Genomic DNA, 21,205 nt, shown 5'->3' with positions numbered 1-21,205 from the left:
CTCTGATGGTAGTTTGTATTTCTGTGGGATTTCTGTGATATCCCCTTTATCTTTTATATTGCGTCTATTTGATTCTTCTCTCTTTTCTTCTTTATTAGTCTTGCTTGAGGTCTATCAATTTTGTTGATCTTTTCAAAAAACCAGCTCCTGGATTCATTGATTTTTTTAAGTGTTTTTTGTGTATCTATCTCCTTCAGTTCTGCTCTCATCTTAGTTATTTCTTGCCTTCTGCTATCTTTTGAATGTGTTTGCTCTTGCTTCTCTAGTTCTTTTCATTGTGATGTTAGGGTGTCAATTTTAAATCTTTCCTGCTTTCTCTTTTGGGCATTTAGTGCCATAAATTTCCCTCTACACACTGCTTTAAATGTGTCCCAGAGATTCTGGTATGTTGTGTCTTTGTTCTCATTGGTTTCAAAGAACATCTTTATTTCTGCCTTCATTTCATTATGTACCCAGTAGTCATTCAGGAGCAGGTTGTTCAGTTTCCATGTAGTTAGTTGTGTGGTTTTGAGTGAGTTTCTGAATCCTGAGTTCTAAATTGATTGCACTGTGGTCTGATAGTTTGCTGTGATTTCTGTTCTTTTACATTTGCTGAGGAGTGCTTTATTTCCAGCTACGTGGTCAATTTTGGAATAAGTGCCATGTGGTGCTGAGAAGAATGTATATTCTGTTGATTTGGGGTGGAGAGTTCTGTAGATGTCTATTAGGTCCACTTGGTGCAGAGCTGAGTTCAAGTCCTGGATATCCTTGTTAATTTTCTGTCTCGTTGATCTGTCTAATGTTGACAGTGGGGTGTTAAAATCTCCCATTATTATTGTGTGGGAGTCTAAGTCTCTTTGTAGGTCTCTAAGGACTTGCTTTATGAATCTGGGTACTCCTGTATTGGGTGCATATATATTTAGGATAGTTAGCTCTTCTTGTTGAATTGATTCCTTTACCATTATGTAATGGCCTTGTCTCTTTTGATCTTTGTTGGTTTAAAGTCTGTTTTATCAGAGACTAGGACTGCAACCCCTACTTTTTGTTTTGTTTTGTTTTCCATTTGGTTGGAAGATCTTCCTCCATCCCTTTATTTTGAGCCTATGTGTGTCTCTGCACGTGAGATGGGTTTCCTGAATACAGCACACTGATGGGTCTTGACTCTGTATCTAATTTGCCAGTCTGTGTCTTTTAATTAGAGCATTTAGCCCATTTACATTTAAGGTTAATATTGTTATATGTGAATTTGATCCTGTTATTACGATGTTAGCTGGTTATTTTGCTCATTAGTTGATGCAGTTTCTTCCTAGCCTCGATGGTCTTTACAGTTTGGCATGTTTTTGCAGTGGCTCGTACTGGTTGTTCCTTTCCATGTTTAGTGCTTCCTTCAGGAGCTCTTGTAAGGCAGGCCTGGTGGTGACAAAATCTCTCAGCATTTGCTTGTCTGTAAAGAATTTTATTTCTCCTTCACTTATGAAGCTTAGTTTGGCTGGATATGAAATTCTGGGTTGAAAATTCTTTAAGAATGTTGAATATTGGCCCCCACTCTCTTCTGGCTTCTAGAGTTTCTGCCGCGAGATCAGCTGTTAGTCTGATGGGCTTCCTTTGGGGGTAACCTGACCTTTCTCTCTGGCTGCCCTTAACATTTTCTCCTTCATTTCAACTTTGGTGAATCTGACAATTATGTGTCTCGGAGTTACTCTTCTCGAGGAGTATTTTTGTGGCATTATCTGTATTTCCTGAATTTGAATGTTGGCCTGCCTTGCTAGGTTGGGGGAGTTCTCCTGGATAATATCCTGAAGGGTGTTTTCCAACTTGGTTCCATTCTCCCCATCACTTTCAGGTACACCAATCAGACGTAGATTTGGTCTTTTCACATAGCCCCCTATTTCTTGGAGGCTTTGTTCATTTCTTTTTACTCTTTTTTCTCTAAACTTCTCCTCTCGCTTCATTTCATTCATTTGATCTTCAATCACTGATACCCTTTCTTCCACTTGATCAAATCGGCTACTGAAGCTTGTGCATGCATCACGTAGTTCTTGTGCCATGGTCTTCAGCTCCATCAGGTCATGTAAGGTCTTCTCTACACTGTTTATTGTATTTAGCCATTCATCTAATCTTTTTTCAAGGTTTTTAGCTTCTTTGCGATGGGTTCAAACATCCTCCTTTAGCTCAGAGAAGTTTGTTATTACCAATCATCTGAAGCCTTCTTCTCTCAACTCATCAAAGTCATTCTCCATCTAGCTTTGTTCCATTGCTGATGAGGAGCTGCAATCCTTTGGAGGAGCAGAGGTGCTCTGATTTTTAGAATTTTCAGTTTTTCTGCTCTGGTTTCTCCCCATCTTTGTGGTTTTATCTACCTTTGGTCTTTGATGATGGTGACGTACAGATGCAGTTTTGGTGTGGATGTCCTTTCTGTTTGTTAGTTTTCCTTCTAACAGTGAGGACCCTCAGCTGCAGGTCTGTTGGAGTTTGCTGGAGGTCCACTCCAGACCCTGTTTGCCTTGGTATCACCAGTGGAGGCTGCAGAACAGCAAATATTGCAGAACGGCAAATGTTGCTGCCTGATCCTTCCTCTGGAAGCTTCGCCTCAGAGGGGCACCTGGCTGTATGAGGCGTCAGCCGGCCCGTACTGGGAGGTGTCTCCCAGTTAGGCTACTCGGGGGTCAGAGACCCACTTGAGGAGGCAGTCTGTCTGTTCCCAGATCTCAAACTTCATGCTGGGAGAACCACTACTCTCTTCAAAGCTGTCAGACAGGGATGTTAAAGTCTGCAGAGGTTTCTGCTGCCTTTTGTTTGGCTATGCCCTGCCCCCAGAGGTGGAGTCTATAGAGGCAGGCAGGCCTCTTTGAGCTGTGGTGGGCTCCACCCAGTTTGAGCTTCCTGACTGCTTTGTTTACCTGCTCAAGCCTCAGCAATGGTGGATGCCCCTCCCCCAGCCTTGCTGCCACCTTGCAGTTTGATATCAGACTGCTGTGCTAGCAGCGAGCAAGGCTCCCTGGGTGTGGGACCCTCCGAGCCAGGCACGGGATATAATCTCCTGGTGTGCTGTTTGCTAAGACCATTGGAAAAGCACAGTATTAGGGTGGGAGTGTCCCGATTTTCCAGGTACCATCTGTCATGGCTTCCCTTGGCTAGGAAAGGGAGTTCCCTGACCCCTTGCACTTCCTGGGTGAGGTGATGCCCTGTCCTGCTTCAGCTCACACTCTGTGGGCTGCACCCACTGTCCACAAGCCCCAGTGAGATGAATCCATTACCTCAGTTGGAAATGCAGAAATCACCTGTCTTCTGCATCACTCACGCTGGGAGCTGTAGACTGGAGCTGTTCCTATTCGGCCATCTTCAATTTTTATTTATCTTTTTGAAACAGGATTTTGCTCTGTCACCCAGGCTGGAGTGCAGTAGTGTGATCATAGCTCACTGCAGCCTCAAACTCCTGGGTTCAAGGAATCCTCTTGCCTCAACTTCCTGAGTAGCTAGGACTACAGGCAAGCACCACCAGACCTGGCTAATTTTTTGTATTTTTTTATTTATTATTAATTTTTTTTTAGAGACAGAATCTTGCTATGTTGCCCAGGGTGGTTTCAAACTCCTGGCCTCAATTGATCGATCCCCCTGCCTCCCCCAAAGCTCTGGGATTACAGGCATGAACCACCGCACCTGGCTCAAAAATTACTTTTTAAATTCCACATTATGTTACTGACATATTTCTATGTTACTACATAAAGATCTACCTTTTTGTTTTAACAGTTACAGAGTATTTCAAAGTGAGGGTATTCCATTATTATTTATTATTTAGTTAGGCATGTCCTTATTGATGGACATTTAAATTGCCTATAATATACAATAAAAGCACTTGAATATTTACACTTGTAAGCACCTAGGACTTTTTTTATTTTATTTTATTTTATTTTTTAGAGACAGGGTCTTTCTCTGTCTCCCAGGCTAATGTGCAGTGGTGGCATGATCATGGCTCACTGTAGCCTCAATCTCCCACCTCAGCCTCCCAAGTAGCTGAGACTACAGCCATGCACCACTATATCTGGCTAATTTTTTTTATTTTTTATAGAGATACGGTCTCACTATGTTGCCCAGGTTGGCCTCTAGCACTCAGCCTCAAGTGACTCTCCCGCCTTGGCTTCTTGAAGTACTGGGATTACAGGTGTGAGCTACTGCAGATGGCCTTCTATGACTATTTCTGAAGAACAAATATCTAGATGTGAAGTTGCTGGATCATGTCATACACTTTTAATTTGTACTATTTAATTGTTTTTATAATCTATGTAGGCCATCTTAATTCATCTTGTAACATGGTGTAAACACATAGAGTGAGAACTTTACTTTCAAAAGACACAAGACAAAGAGGGAACTTTGTGTCTTTTCAGGAAGCCCACAGAACTGGAGGTGGGTCAGGAATGTTTATTCTTTGTGCTCATCACTCTTCTTTGAACCTCTTTCTTGTTTAGATAACAGGAAACCATTTTGGACAACTGTCTATGGCTTGAACCAACAAATAAAGGGAAGACATTCTAACTGATGAAGCTGCTCAACAACAGAACCAGGAATCTTCTGAGACAGTGAGCTTCCCATCACTGCAATGGTTAAAGCTGAAGCCAAATGGCTTACAAGAGAGGCCACACATTGTGCTGGTTAAAAGCACAGACTCTGGAGCCAGGATGCCTGGATTTGAATCCTGATTCTGATATATAGCTGGGAAACCTTGGGCAAGTTTACTTGACATTTTTTGTGCCTCGGTTTGTTTATTATTGTTATTGGATTCCAAGATGGAGTCTTCCTCTGTTGCCCAGAGCTGGAGTGCAATAGCACAATCTTTGCTCACTGCAACCTCCACCTCACAGGTTCACGTGATTCTCCTGCCTCAGCCTCCCAGGTAGCTGGGATTATAGGTGCAAACTACCATGCCTGGCTAATTTTTGTATTTTTAGTAGAGACGGGTTTCACTATGTTGGCCAGGTTGGTCTCGAACTCCTGACCTCGTGATCTGCCCCTCTCGGCCTCCCAAAGTGCAGGGATTACAGGCATGAGCCATTGCACCCAGCCGTGCCTCAGTTTCTTCATCAGAAAATAGGAATAATAAAGTACCTACCTCATAGAGTTGTTACGCGTCAGTTGTTCTCTCCATGTTTAAATACACCTTTCAAAAGAAACAAGGAAGAAATTAGCTTTCTAAGATTATATACCTTGTAACAGTTTTTTCTGGTTTCTTTGTTTGTTTGTTCGTTTTGTTTTTTAATCCCCATAGAAATTAAATCACCCAAAATGAGGTTGGGAGAGGGAAGACCCTGAGGATAAAAAACTGATCAGGAACTTTGGCTCTGAATCCCTCAGGCCTAGGCCCACTCCAGAGTTGTCAGGGGAGTAGCATCATAATAAGGAAACTAACAAAACAAAAATGTATTTAAATACTTCTAGGAAATTCTCTGCAGGAAAGTTGGAAGTCAAGCATCATATCTCATCATGGTGAAGTGAAAAGAACACTGGATGGGAGTCACAGACTAGGGTTTTAGTTCTAAATCTGTCACTGTGCCACCTTGGTCAAGTGACTTTATCTGCCTGAGTCCCATTTTCCTTAAAATAAAATCATCTCCATGCACTTTACACCCATTAGCTCCCCAAATCTTTGATTTTAACAATTAGTACTCAAGTTCAGAAGATAGCTGCTGGTCAAGCCCCTCACACTACGGCAAATGAAGGGCTGTGGTATGTACGTAAAACCCCTCCATCAAGGAAGCAAATCAAGGGAATCCCAGAGGGCTGAAATGTAGAATAGAGTGCTTATCGAGGATTCTGTTCTCTAGGGAACAGTTTGATGTAGATATTTCTTTCTAACCACAGATTGTCAAAACTGGAAAGTACCCACTCTTGCCCTCTCATTCTGCAGGTTCACAAAGGTTAACTAACCTGGCTGAGGTCATCCAGCCAGGAAGTGGCAGAGATGGGACTAGACCTCATGTCTCCTGACAGATCAGAGTTTTGCCACTACCCTTGTTATCTGGAAGTGTGGGGCTCAGGGCCTAGCACACAGCAAGTGATCAGTTACATTAGGTTTTTAGTAAAATAGCATCCTGGACACAAGCTGGGCTGGGACTAAAGTGAGGCAATAAAGCACCTGTGTCAAGTACAAAATTTAAAAAGGGCAGGGAGCAAAATGCTCAGTATTCAAAACAAATAATATTTTACAAGTTGAATATCTCTGATCTGAAATGCTTGGGACCAGGAATATTTTGGATTTCAGTATGGGTTTTTGTTTGGTTGGTTGGTTTTTGTTTTGTTTTGTTTTGTTTTGCGTATACATAACGAGGTATCTTGGGGATGGGACCCAAGTTTAAACAGGAAATTCATTTATGTTTTCATATATACTTTACACACATAGTCTGACGGCAATTTTATACAATTTTTTTTGTTTTTGAGACGGAGTCTCACTCTGTCGCCCAAGCTGGAGTGCAGTGGCACGACCTTGGCTCACTGCAACCTCCACCTCCCAGGTTCAAGTGATTCTTCCGCCTCAGCCTCCTGAGTAGCTGGGATTACAGGTGCCCACCACCACGACTGGCAAATTTTTTGTGTTTTTAGTAGAGATGGGGTTTCACCATGTTGGCCAGGCTGGTCTCAAATGCCTGGCCTCAGGTCATCCACCCGCCTCAGCCTCCCAAAGTGCTGGGATCATAGGCGTAAGCCACCACACCCAGCCTACAATATTTTTTAAAATGTGCATGAAACCAAGTTTGTATACACGGAACCATCAGAAAGCAAAGGTGTCACTATCTCAGCACCCATGTAGACAATCTGTGGTTGTTTGGCATCACCATCACTCCCTTGGGGATGCTGAATAAACTGTGTGTTGTGTGCCTGTGTTTTGACTGTGACCTGTCACACGAGATCAATTGTGGAATTTTCCACTTGTGGTGTCATGTCAGCACTCAAAAAGTTTTGGAGCATTTTGGATTTTCCAATTAGGGATACTCCAACCTATAATGCACTATTTAATGTTTTTAAAATCCATGATGAACAAAATACAAAATATAAAAATTTAATCAAAGACAAGATCTGACCCTGCACTTGGACAATCCTGTCTCACCCATCTCACCATACTCCCTAGTTCCAATAAAAGGTTGTTTACAAAAAAAAGGCAACAGTCCACGGCTTGCAGACGTGATTGTTTAAAATGCTACATTAAAATATTATCCATTTGGCCCAGCCAGGTAGCTCATGTCTGTAATCCCAGCACTTTGGGAGGCCCAGACGGGCAGATCACTTGAGGTCAGCAGTTCGAGACCAGCCTGGCTAACGTGGTGAAACCCCATCTCTACTAAAAATACAAAGATTAGCCAGGTGTGGTGGTGCGTGACTTTAATTTCAGCTACTCGGGAGGCTGAGGCAGGAGAATCACTTGAACCTGGGAGGTGAGAGTGCAGTGAACCGAGATTGCACCACAGCACTCAAGCCTAGGTGACAGAGACTCCGTCTCAAATAAATAAATAAATAAATAAATAAATAAATAAAATATTATCCATCTTGATTTCCATACTTTTGTATGGCCCCTTAAATTGTGTATCCAACGCATAATTTGGACTCTCCTCAACCTAGTTCTATCTCTGGGCACGACAAGAAATTCTGGGTCCTCAGGCCCAGGTCATCAGGGCATGCTGTATCTAGAATCCAAGGTTTCCTAACCTGGGGGTCTGTAGATGGGTTCCTCTGATTACAGGCAAAATACTGTGTTGACACTTCTCTTCCCAGGGAAATGGCTCTTAGTTTTCGTCTAAATCTCAAAAGACCCCAAAAAGGTTAAGAAATGCTGCCACAGAATGAGACATTAAGTTTGCTTCTAATACTCTCAACCTACCCCCCCAATTTTCCTATGTCCCCATTCCCAGCCTAAAACGTGCCGCCTTACAACGTACCGCCCTGCACGTTTTTAGGTAGGGAATGCAGACACGGGAAAATTTAAGGAATAGGCTAAGATATGCATTCCCACTGAAATGCAAATGACTTTATAAGACACAAAGCCCAGAGCACTGTTTATTCACGGCAGCTCAAAAGCCTTGGGCCAATGGAAAGTCTCCTAGGGTAGCAATTAAAGCAATGGACACATGCCTTAGGAGGCCTTTTCCCGGCCTTTCCCCTCAAATCACGCCTGTCACCATGCGTCCTTGGAAGCCTCCTAACCCTTCCCTGGCATGTCACGACACCTCCAGATGGCCACAGTCAACACCCTTTTGACAGGTCGTGGGGCGTAAGCAAAGGCAACACCTGCCTGAAAAGGTTATCAGCTCCGCGAAGCCAGCAACTCAGCAAGAACGCTGCCTCCCTTCTCAGGCATTCGCCTCCCAGAAGCGCAGGCCTCGAGGCCGGAAGCGTGGGGGCGGTGCCTGCGCGGGGGCTCACGGGAAAGGGGCGGGTCCGGGATGCCCGAGCAGCTGCGCCGGTCCCGATTGAAAGTTGATAAGTGGCTCCCTGTTTCATGCTACCAATGTTACTGCAATCGAACTGGCAAATATTTGCCTTGGGATTAGAGTGACTGAAAATATTTGGTTGGAGCCAGATGCGTCGCGTGTCTGTCCCTGAAATATTAGCTAAAGGAGTGATTTAACAAAATAAAATGGTGGGTGGGGCCCCTGCCTGGCGGAGCTGTTTACTTTACTCGGAGTGGAGCTTCTAACAATCCCGGAGGGAAGGTGAACAGCTGGGAAGCAGGCCAGACCCAGAGGGAGAAAGGGTCTGTTTTGGTTTGGGGCGGATGGTTTTACATAAATCAGAGATGTGAGAATACACATCTTCCTTAAAAAGTTCTTTGTAATATTCTCAAAACAAATGACTCTCTGGAGATACACTGTGAAGTGGTTTTGTTATATACAATTGTAGAGCTCATCTGAAATAAAGGCGCTTGTTACTAGGAAACCAACAGCACCACTCAGAAATGCTGCTGTTCTCTGAGTGGCTTGTCTGTTCCTGAGGTGTTGGTGAGCCAATTCATACAGCTCAGTGTTGTCCAACATGCCTACTGCTTCGTACCTAGCAATGTGGTCACCTCGGTTGGCGCATTGTCTAGCAGTCTCACAGCCAGCACAAACCCAAGATGAGTTATCATTAGCTCCATTTTGTAGATGAGGATCAGTTTCTGAGCCACAGCAAAATATGCCCAAGATCTCAGAACTCGAGAGTGGCAGAGCTGGGATTGGAACCCAGACTCTCTCTGGACCCCTTGAGAGTCCCCGTGATTGTGTGATAGGTCCTGCAGTTCTACACATGAGGGCAGTGGGACTCATGCTGCTGACTGGGACACTGTGTGTCTGTGGCCAAAGGTAACCTCTTTCGCTGATCCTTGTTGTTAACTATGCAGTGCTGGGAGATGCTGCTTACGAGGAAAATAAAACTAAAAATAAAACAAATGCAACTACAATAAGCTGCTAGCAAAGAACTCAGAAGTGGGCCGGGTGCGATTGCTCACGCCTGTAATCCCAGCATTTTGGGAGGCCCAGGGGGGCGGATCACCTGAGGCCAGGAGTTTGAGACCAGCCTGGCCAACATGGGGAAACCCTGTCTCTACTAAAAATACAAAAATTAGCCGGGCGCTGTGGTGGGTGCCTGTAATCCCAGCTACTCGGGAGGCTGAGGCAGGAGAATCACTCGAATCCAGGAGGCAGAGGTTGGAGTGAGCCGAGATCACGCCACTGCACTCCATCCTAGGTGACAGAGTGAGACTCTGTCCCCCACCCCCCACCAAAAAAAAAGTGAATATTTTATTTCTTTTTTGTTGTTGTTTTCAAATGTAAAGAGAATACAAAGTTTGTAGGGGCATGGACTCAATAGAAATTTTATTTCCTAAGGGCAGACAAAGATTCAGAGGAGGCAGGCCGGGTGCGGTGGCTCACGCCTGTAATCCCAACACTTCGAGAGGCCGAGGCAGGCGGCTCCCTTGTGGTCAGGAGTTCGAGACCAGCCTGGCCAACATGGTGAAACCCCGTCTCTACTAAAAATACAAAAATTAGCTGGGCATGGTGGCGGTCACCTGTAGTCTCAGCTGTTAAGGAGGCTGAGGCAGGAGAATCATTCGAACCCAGGAGGCGGAGGTTGCAGTGAGCCGAGATCGCACCACTGCACTGAAGTTTGGGTGACAGAGGGAGACCCTGTCTCAAAAAAAGAAAAAGGCAAATCACCTATAACAGAATGTGCCCACTTTCTCCAGCCCTAGTGTGCTTTTTAAAACTGATCTGTGTCTAAAGACATGACTTTTGTTTTAAGAGGTTACTTTCCAATCAAATAGTTACTTTGTAACAACTGATTGTCTTTAATTAAACAAATAATTTTTCTAGAACAGACTCTGTTTACACAAGCCATGTAATATGAAATTACAGTTACCAAAATGTAATTTCCAGCTTCCCAGTCAGTTGGCCTAGAAACCTCGAAATTAGCTTCTGCCCTACCTTTGCCACTCACATCCTGCTCAAAACTTTTAGTGGCTTCCCTCTGCGATGAGACAATCGCCTAACTCTAGCCTGGCATTCAAAACACTCCTTGGTCTGTCCCAACCTAACTGAAAGCTCAAGCTGGGAGCCAGGAGAGCTTGAGGTCCAATTCCTTCCCCACCACTGAATAACTGAGAGGACCCCTGTCTCTGTGAGCCTTAGTGCCTTCATCTGTCAAATGAATGTGTTGGGATAAATGATTTACTGCCCTTTATAACTGGAACTTTCCTGGCATCTGCTCTTCTAGCCTTCTTTCCTGTGTCTTCCCTTCATGTACCACATGCTCTGGCCCCTACACAACCCAGGACACTTCACATGCTCTGAACATTCCCACTTCTGACTTCCTGCCTTTATTTAGAATGCTCCTTCTTCTCCAGATGACCAAATCCTTCACTTAAAGACTCAAAGATACTGCCAACCCCCCAGGAAGTTTCCTCAGTTTCCTTGATAGGAAGTCATTTATTCAGCTGAGGAATTGCATAGCCTGGTGTCTGACATCAGCACCACTACCCCCTTTTGAGCACAGAGCCATATTTGGATTATTTACATACCATCAGGGTCTAGGTCATCTTTGTATCTTCCCCAATGCCAGGTTAAAAGAAGCCATTTAACTAAATAACAGCAGGTAATAAATGGATATTAAATGTTAACCAATATTAGCTACCAGCAAATAATAAATACCTATTAAATTGTAAACTACTATTTTTAATACTAATGATGATAACAGATGTGTTTTGTTTGTTTGTTTGTTTGTTTGTTTTTTGTTTTTTTTTTTTTTACTTTTTGAGACAGAGTTCACTCTTGTTGCCCAGGCTGGAGTGCAATGGCACAATCTCGGCTCACCGCAACCTCCGCCTCCCGGGTTCAAGCACTTCTCCTGTCTCAGCCTCCCGAGTAGCTAGGATTACAGGCATGCACCACCATGCCCAGCTAATTTTTTGTATTTTTAGTAGAGACAGGGTTTCTCCATATTGGTCAGGCTGGTCTCGAACTCCCGACCTCAGGTGATCCACCCACCTTGGCCTCCCAAAGTGCTGGGATTACAGGCGTGAGCCACCGTGCCCGGCCTACAGATGTTTGTTAAATAAGTAAATGAATGAAATAAATTGCAAACCAAAAAGCCTATGAAAATATGCCAAGTTTCGTTAGGCTGAGTCCCTAGAAATAAAGTCAAAGGACATACATTCCCTGGAAACATCCAGGAAACAGAGCCAGTGTTTGGGGCCAAGATTTCCAGTTGTACATGTGTAGATATGTTTAAATTTAAAGACAGCCCATAGGAATCTTAAAGTTTTGAATGGATAGTTTACATTGGATTTTAATCTCATCACCTTGAAATTCTCCATTCTTCCTATTTGAATAAATATCCTCACATATTGAATACTTTTTAAAAAAATGAAACTTTAAAATTTCAAAAATAGTATGACTCCTTTATTAGTTTAACTGAAAATGGTATATAAATAAATTTCAAATTCAGTGGTCAAATATGACACCAAGCTACCTCAAGTATTTTAATATATAAATATCTATGGGTACATGCCTGGTTGGAAATAGTCATTGCAAATGAATGAAGGCAAGAAGCTGCTATTGAGCACTGTGGAGTAAGACCTGCAGTTATGGAAAGAAAGTGTCTCTGGGTCTCAAGGAAACTTTTTTTTTTTTTTTTTTTTTTGCTTTTGAGATGGAGTCTTGCTGTGTCACCCAGGCTGGAGTGCAGTGGCAAGATCTTGGCTCACTGCAGCCTCTACTTCCCGGGCTCAAGCAATTCTCCTGCATCAGCCTCCTGAGTAGCTGGGGCTACAGGCACGCACCACCATGCCTGGCTAATTTTTGTATTTGTATTTGTATTTATTTTTATTTTTATTTTGAGATAGAGTCTTGCTCTGTCTCCCAGGCTGGAGTGCAGTGGCGCATCCCTGCTCACTGAAAACTCCACCTCCTGGGTTCAAGCGATTATCCTGCCTCAGCCTCCTGAGTAGCTGGGACTACAGGCACCCACCACCATGCCTGGCTAATTTTTGTATTTTTAGTGGAGACAGGATTTCACCATGTTGGCCAGGCTGGTCTTGAACTCCTGACCTCAGGTGATCCACCCACCTCAACCTCCCAAAGTGCTGGGATTACAGGTGAGCCACTGCACCCAGTTCAAGAAAACATTTGACTATGAATTTGAATTAGCACCAAATCTTCACTTTGGCTAGTGAGAGGGCACAGCAAGCATCAGTGAGGCTAGGAATGGAGAAATGTTTCTAACACTGCCTTTCTTTTCTTTCTTTCTCTTTTCTCCTTTTCCTTTCCTTTCCTCTCCCTTTCCTTCCCTTCCTTCTTTCCTTTTCTTCTTTCTCTTTTTTTCTTTCCTTTCTTTCCTTCTTTTCTTTCTTTACCCTCCCTCCCTTCCTTCCTTCCTTTTCCTTTCTTCTTTCCTTCCTTCTGAACCAAAAGTAATGCAAAGTTATACAAAATTTAAACATTGCAGAGTACATAACACATATATCATAATCTCCCCAAGTTCCATCCCACTTCAGCCCATCCCCAAGTAATCAGTGTTAACATTTTGGTGTACTTGTATGTTCTTCCGATTTTTTTCCTATGTATGCTAACATTATTATTGTATCATTGATTTTTACCACTCGGGAACTTGCTTTGCCACATATCAAATCCCTAGCATTATGACATATGGATGTGCCCATGTCTTTGCTGAGCAGATATTACCAAGGTTTCACTGTTTTAAATAATGCTCTGATGAACATCTTTGTGTATTATATCTTTTGCTTATGACATTACTTTCAGACAGGGCAGACTCCATCTTCAAAAGCTGTGGAGGAGAAGATTCAGCGGATTTCTCAGTGCTAAAGCAGTTAGTCAGCAGAGTAGTTTCAAGGCAGATTAGATAAACCATACTTGAGAACAGCAGAAGGAATCCCACCACACCCACATTCAAGGGAACTTTCCCAGAGGCTTGGATAAACCCAGCTCTCTGCCCTCCTCCCTCAGCAGCCACCACAAAAGACCAGATTTATGTTTGGAAACCAAGCCAGTTATCTTCCATACCCAGTTCTCTCTGCAACACCTAGATCTGGAGGGCATTATCATATCACAATGTGTGTGAAATGCATAAAGGGCAGCTATCGCATCTGTGAATTAGAAGGATGATTGGTATGAGGAATCAAGAAGTTCAACATTGAAGACTTTCAGTGGTGGTGGGGGGGCAGCGAAGTGGGGGTACATTCGAAAACTCTTCATATAATTAGGAGAAAGGTTGGCAGCTTCGCACCCATCTAGCAGCCCAGACCCTGTGCTTCCATGCAGAGCTCTCAGCCTGCAGGCTCCTTGGAGAGCCTCTGGAATTCCTTCTGACTGGCTGGAAGGGTGCCTTCCCGAGCAAGGCTCCTCTGAACGGGGGTTTGCTTTGTCCCTGCTCAGCCAGCCTCCAAACCGGTCAGGTTCTGGTATGAGAGAGAAGAGCCCCTGCTTCCTATTTGGTGAGCACTGAACTTCTGAACTTGTGAGTGCTTATGATGTTGTAACCATTTCTGACCTTTTTCTTTTTTTTTTTTTTTTTTTTTTTGGCTTTAGTCAAATTTCCTCTTTCTCTGGGTTCGTGAGGATTTAAAAATACAGTATCATCCAATTTGAACTTCTCCAACCCTCTCATTTGACAGACAAGGAAACTGGGGCCAAATAATGAAATGACTAGCCTCAGGTTACACTTTGTGAGTAATAGAGCTCTTCGGTTCCTCCACATTCCTTCCTGTCTTTGAATTAGTATCATCAACTCGTTAACATCAGGAGCTATCAGAACAAGTAGGCCTTGCCTATTAAAGGTTCCCTGTCTTGAATGACACAGAGAGAGATTTATCAAAAAGAAATAACAGTAATAATAATAAATTATTATATATGTAATATATTTTTATTTTTTAATATAACTATTATTATAATGATAACATGCCAGGCACTGATCTAAGTGCTCTAGACCCTGTTAGTATCTGTTGCTTTTTTCTCTCTTTCTTGCTTTGCATTCTCGTGAATTGATTTTTTTTTTCCAATTTCATTTCCCTTAACTTGTTTGGAAAGTATATGCATTGTGTTTCTTATTTCAGGGGTTACACTAGCTTGTTTAGCATTCTGACCTAAGGTGAAGTCTGAAGTTGATATCTTTACCTTACTCCTAAATAATCAAGAACTTTGGACAACTTTAATTCTAGTATAAGCCCAATATGTTAATTCTCTTTTTTCCCTCCAAAAGTTGAACATCGTTATAGTTTGTTGTTCCATAGTCAATGTTTGCTGAGATATGCCCTCATATTCCATATTCACTGCTCCTTTGTATTTATTTATTTTTTTGAGACCGGGTCTCACTGTGTTATCCAGGCTGGAGTTCAGTGGCGCACACAGACTCACTGCAGCCTTGACCTCCTGGCCTCAAGTGATCCTGCCACCTCAGTCCCCCGAGTAACTGGGACTACAGGTGCCACCACATCTTTTTTTTTTTTTTTTTTTTTTTTAAGAAATGAGGTCTCACTATGTTCACCTGGCTGGTCTCAAACTTCTGGTCTCAAGTGATTCTCCAGGCTTTGGCCTCCCAAAGCACTGGATTACAGGCATGAGCCACCACGTCCATCCACTCACCACTCTTTTTTGCATCTTGGGCTTTTCAGTTTTTATTCTGCTAAAGTATATCCTTTAGGATTTCCTTTAATGAATCTCTTTGGGTGGTAAATTTTCAAGTTATTGGGGAGGCAGATGTGTTCATTGTTTTTCTCTGTTTTGTTTGCCTGAAAATATTCTGGTTTTTTTTTTTTTTGAGACAGAGTTTCGCTCTTGTTGCCCAGGCTGGAGTGCAATGGTGCGATCTTGGCTCACCACAACCTCCACCTCCCAGGTTCAAGTGCTTCTCCTGCCTCAGCCTCCCGAGTAGCCGGGATTATAGGCATGTGCCACCATGCCCGGCTAATTTTGTATTTTGACTAGATGGGGTCTGGAACTCCCTACCTCAAGTGATCCACCTGCCTCGGCCTCCCAAAGTGCTGGGATTACAAGCATGAGAAACTGTGTTGGGCTGAAAATATTCTTTATATAATTTGTTTTTCTTGAAATATAACCTCACTGGATGTGAAATTCTAGGTTGATAGCTATTTTCTCTCAACACATCAAAGAAATTATAACATTGTATTCTCTTAGTTGCTCTTAAAAAGTGAACTATATGCCTAATTGCCCATTTTCTTGTAGGTGATTTGTCTTTTCTCTCTGGAAGCTTTTACGATTCTCCTCTCTCTCTCTCACTCTCATTTATGTGAATATCCTGCAGTTTCACTATAATGTCTCTAGGTGAAAAGTTTCTTAAATATATCCTGCTTGAGATTCACTGGGTTCCCTGGATCTGAGAAATACTGTTCTTTTCCATTCTCATTATTATTTCCTTCTGCAACTGTTTGCTGACTTTCATACTCTAGTCTGTCTCTTTGTAACACATCCTTCTTTCTAGCTCTCTCTAATACATGCGGATATCTTTAGATCCAGTTTTTTAATTCTTTCTTCAGCTATGTTTAGTTTCTTTTTAGTGCACTGAGATTTTTAAAAGCAGCTTTATTGAGGCATCAACATAAAATCAGCTGCACATATTTAAATTGTACATTTTGATAGATTTTGATATGTGAATGTGCTTATGAAACGATTACTACAACCAAGATAATGAATAAATCCTTCACCTCCAAAAGTTTCCTCATACCCCTTTCTAATGTTTTCCTCTCATCTTTCCCTACCCTCACTCCCTGCCAAGCAACTATTAATTTGCCTTCTGTCATTATTACTTTGCATATTCTAGAATTGTATAGTACAAAATCATACAATAAAACTTCTTTTTTTGGTCTGACTTTTTTCACTGAGCAAAATTATTTGAAAGTTTATTCATGTGTTTATCAATAGCTCATTTCTTTTTATTGCTGTATAGTACTCCATTGTATATCCATATACAGGATATATATATACAGGATATACATATAGGCCACAGTTTGTCTTGTCATTTGGGCATTTCCAGTTCTTGGCTATTACAAATAAAATTGCTATAAACATTCACGTAGATCTTTAAATTTTTTTTAAAATTTTTCTATTGGTATATAATAATCGTACATATTTATGGGATACATGTGATATTTTATTTATTTATTTTTATTTATTTATTTTTTTGAGACAGAGTTTCACTCTGTCACCCAGGCTGGAGTGCAGTGGCGCGATCTTGGCTCACTGCAACCTCCACCTCCTGGGGTCAAGTGATTCTCCTGCCTCAGCCTCCCGAATAGCTGGGATTACAGGTGCATGCCACCATGCCCAGCTAATTTTTGTATTTTTAGTAGAGACAAGGTTTCACCATGTTGGCCAGGCTGGTCTCGAATTCTTGACTTTGTGATCCACCCACCTTGGCCTCCCAAAGTGCTGGGATTACAGGCGTGAGCCACCGTGCCCGGCACATGTGATATTTTAATACATACATAAAATGTGTGATGATCAAATCAGGGTATTGAGAGTATCCATGACCTGAAACAGTTATCATTTCTTTCTGTTGGGAACATTTCCAACCTTCTCTTCTAGCTATTTTGAAATATACAATAAATTATTGTTAACTATAGTCACCTTACTATGCTATCGAACACTATAACTTATTTCTTCTATCTAATTGTGTGTTCGTACCAGTTAACCAACCTCTCTTAATTCCACCCCATCCCTACCCCCATACAGACACCCATCCCAGTCTCTGGTATCTATCATCCTACTTTCTACCTCCGTGAGATCTACGTTTTTAGCTCCCACATATAAGCAAGAACATACAATAACTGTCTTTCAGTGCCTGGTTTATTTCATCTAACATAATGATCTCTAGTTCTTTCCATGTTGCTGCAAATGATGGCTTTTTATGGCTGAATAGTATTCCTTTGTGTATATATACCACATTTTCTTTATCCATTCATCTGTTGATAGACCCTTAGGTTGAATCCATATCTTTGCTATTGTGAATAGTGCTGCGATAAATACAAGGGTGCAGGTACCCCTTTAATTTACTGATCTCCTTTCCTTTGGATAAAAATCCAGTAGTGAAATTACTGGATCATATGGGAGTTCTATTTTTAGTTTTTTGAGAAACATCCATACTGTTTCCATAATGGCTGTACTAGTTTACATTCCCACCAACAGTGTGTAAGAGTTCCGTTATAACCACAACCTTGCCAACATTTGTTTTTTCGTTTTTTTTTGTCTTTTTGGTAATAGCCATTCCAACTGGGGTAAGATGATATCTCGTTTTGGTTTTGATTTGCCTTTCCCTGTTGATTACTGATGTTGAGCTTTTTTTCATATGTCTGTTAGCCATTTATATGTATTCTTTTGACAAATGTCTATTCAAATCGTTTGCCCACTTTTTAATGCTTTTTGTGTGTTTGTTTACTGTTGAGTTGTTTGAATTCGCTATCTATTCTGAATATTAGTTCCTTTCTGGATAAATAAGTTTGCAAATATTTTCTTTTATTCTACAGGTTGTCTCTTCATTCTGTTGATTGTTTCTTTTGCTGTGCAGAAGCGTTTTACGTGTATATACTTTTTTTCTTTTCTTTTTTTTTTTTTTGAGATGGAGTCTCACTCTATCGCTCAGGCTGGTGTGCAGTGGCTCAGTCTCGGCTCACTGCAAGCTCCGCCTCCTGGGTTCAAATGATTCTCCTGCCTCAGCCTCCGGAGTAGCTGGGACTACAGGTGCCCACCACCATGCCCAGCTAATTTTTGTATTTTTAGTAGAGACGGGGTTTCACCATATTGGCCAGGCTGGTCTTGAACTCCTGACCTTCTGATCTGCCCATCTTAGCTTCCCAAAGTGCTGGGATTACAGGTGTGAGTCATTGTGCCCAGCCTAGATGTATATACCTTTTTATAGACATGTGCTTTCATTTTTCTTTGGGTATATATGTAGGAATGAAATGGCTGAATTATATAATAGGTGTGTGTTTAACTATTTTTTTTTTGGTCTCATTTTGTTTTTCAGACAGTCTCGCTCTGTCACCCAGGCTGGAGTGCAGTGGCGCGATCTTGGCTCACTGCGACCTCCACCTCCCAGGTTCAAGCAATTCTCCTGCCTCGGCCTCCCGAGTAGCTGGGATTACAGGCACCCTGTACGCTGACTGGCTAATTTTTGTATTTTTTGTAGAGACGGGGTTTCACTATGTTGGCCAGACTGGTCTTCAACTCCTGACCTCAGATGATCCGCCCACCTCAGCCTCCCAAAGTGCTGGGATTACAGGCGTGAGCCACCATGCCCAGCCTGTTTAACTATTTCTTAACATACTGCCAAAGGGTTTTCCAAGAGTTGATACCATTTTACGCTCCCACCAGCCGTTAATGAGGGTTTTCCATATCCTTGCCAATACATGGTAGTATGAAGCCTTTTTTTTTTTTTTTTTTTTTGAGACGGAGTTTCATTCTTGTCGCCCAGGTTGGAGTGCAATGGTGCGATCTCGGCTCAGTGCAACCTCTGCCTCCTGGGTTCAAGTGATTCTCCTGCCTCAGCCTCCCAAGTAGCTGGGATTACAGGCATCGGTCACCATACCCTGCTAATTTTTGTATTTTTAGTAGAGACAGGGTTTCATCATGTTGACCAGGTGGTCTCGAACTCCTGACTTCAGGTGATCCACCTGCCTTGGCCTCCCAAAGTGCTGGGGTTACAGGCATGAGCCACCACTGCACCACGCCCCCTTTTCATTTTTTAATGGTGTCCTTTGAAAAGCAAAACTTTATTTAGTTATTTATTTTTGAGACGAAGTCTCACCCTGCCGCCAAGCTGGAGTGCAGTGGCGAGATCTCAGCTCACTGCAACCTCTGCCTCCCTGGTTCAAGTGATTCTCCTGCCTCAGCCTCCCGAGTAGCTGGGACTACAGGCATGCATCACCACGCCCAGCTAATTTTTGTATTTTTAATAGAGATAGGGTTTCACCATGTTGGCCAGGATGGTCTCATCTCTTGACCTCATGATCCATCCTCCTCGGCCTCCCAAAGTGCTAGGATTACAGGCATGACCCACCATGCCCAGTGAAAAGCAAAACTTTTAAATCTTGATGAAGTCCAGTTTATTTATGTTTCCTATTATAGTCATGATTTTTGTGTCACACTATTAAAAATCTTTGACAAATTCAAGGTAAGATTTTCTTGTACATTTGTATCCAGAAATTTCCTAGTTTTGATTCTATATGTTTAGGTCAGTGTTGAGTTCATTTTTGTTTTATTTTTTTTGAGATAGAGTGTTGCTCTTGTTGTCCAGGCTGGAGTGCAATGGCACGATCTCGGCTCACCACAGCCTCTGGGTTCAAGTGATTCTCCTGCCTCAGCCTCTCGAGTAGCTGGGATTACAGGCATGTGCCACCATGCCCAGCTAATTTTTTTTTGTATTTTTAGTAGAGACGGGGTTTCATTATGTTGGCCAGACTGGTCTCGAACTCCTGACCTCCTGATCTGTCCCCCTCGGCCTCCTAAAGTGCTGGGATTACAGGCATGAGCCGCCACGCCTCATCTGAGTTAATTTTTAAATATGGTAGGATGTAGCATCAAAGTTGATATCTTTCCATGTGGCTATCAATTATTCCAACACCATTTGTTGAAAAGATCATTTTCCCCCATTGAATTACCTTGGTAGTTTGTTGAAAAGCAACTGACCAGATATGCCTGGGTCTATTTCTTGACTTTCTATTCTTTTACGCTGATTGATCTGTCTATCTTTACACCAAGACTATACCGTCTTAATTATTGTAGTTTTATAATAAGTTCTGAAATCTGGCAGTGTAAGTACTCCAATTTTGTGGGGTTTTTTAAAAATGTTGTTTTAGTTATTCTAGGTCTATATAAACTCCATTTCTATATAAACTACAGAATGAGTAAGTTAATTTATACCTAAAAAGCCTGTTGGGATTTTGATTGGGACATAATCAAATCTATAAATCAATTTGGGGAGAACTTATATTTTAATGACACTGAGTCATCATTATCTTCTTCTTTTTTTTTTTTTTGAGACGGAGTTTCGCTCTTGTTGCCCAGGCTGGAGTGCAATGGCATGATCTTGGCTCACCACAACCTCTGCCTCCCAGGTTCAAGAGATTCTCCTGCTTCAGCCTCCCGAGTAGCTGGGATTACAGGCATGTGCCACCACCCCTGGCTAATTGTGTATTTTTAGTAGAGACAGGGTTTCACCATATTGATAAGGCTGGCCGTGAACTCCTGACCTCAGGTGATCCGCCCGCCTTGGCCTCCCAAAGTGCTGGGATTACAGGCGTGAGCCACCATGCCTGGCTGACACTGAGTCTTCTGATCCATGAGCATATAGTTTTTCTGTTTTTCAGTCTGTCAACATGGTTAATTATATTAGTTAATTTTTAAATTTTTTTTTTTTTTTGAGACAGAGTTTCACTCTTATTGCCCAGGCTGGAGTTCAATGATGCAAACTCTGCTCACCCCATCCTCCACCTCCTGGGTTCAAGCAATTCTCCTGCCTCAGCCTCCCTAGTAGCTAGGATTACAGGCATGCACCACCATGCCTGGCTAATTTTGTATTTTTAGTAGAGACGAGGTTTCTCCATGTTGGTCAGGCTGGTCTCGAACTCCCAACCTCAGGTGATCCACCCACCTCGGCCTCCCAAAATGCTGAGATTACAAGCGTGAGCCACTGCACCTGGCCTGCAATTTTTAAATGTTAAACCAAGCTTGCATTC

The sequence above is a fragment of the Nomascus leucogenys genome, chromosome 12, assembly GCF_006542625.1.
Source record: "Nomascus leucogenys isolate Asia chromosome 12, Asia_NLE_v1, whole genome shotgun sequence".
In the NCBI taxonomy this organism is placed as follows: domain Eukaryota; kingdom Metazoa; phylum Chordata; class Mammalia; order Primates; family Hylobatidae; genus Nomascus; species Nomascus leucogenys.
The sequence above is the reverse complement of the archived record's forward strand: the minus strand, read 5'-3'. Positions refer to the sequence as shown.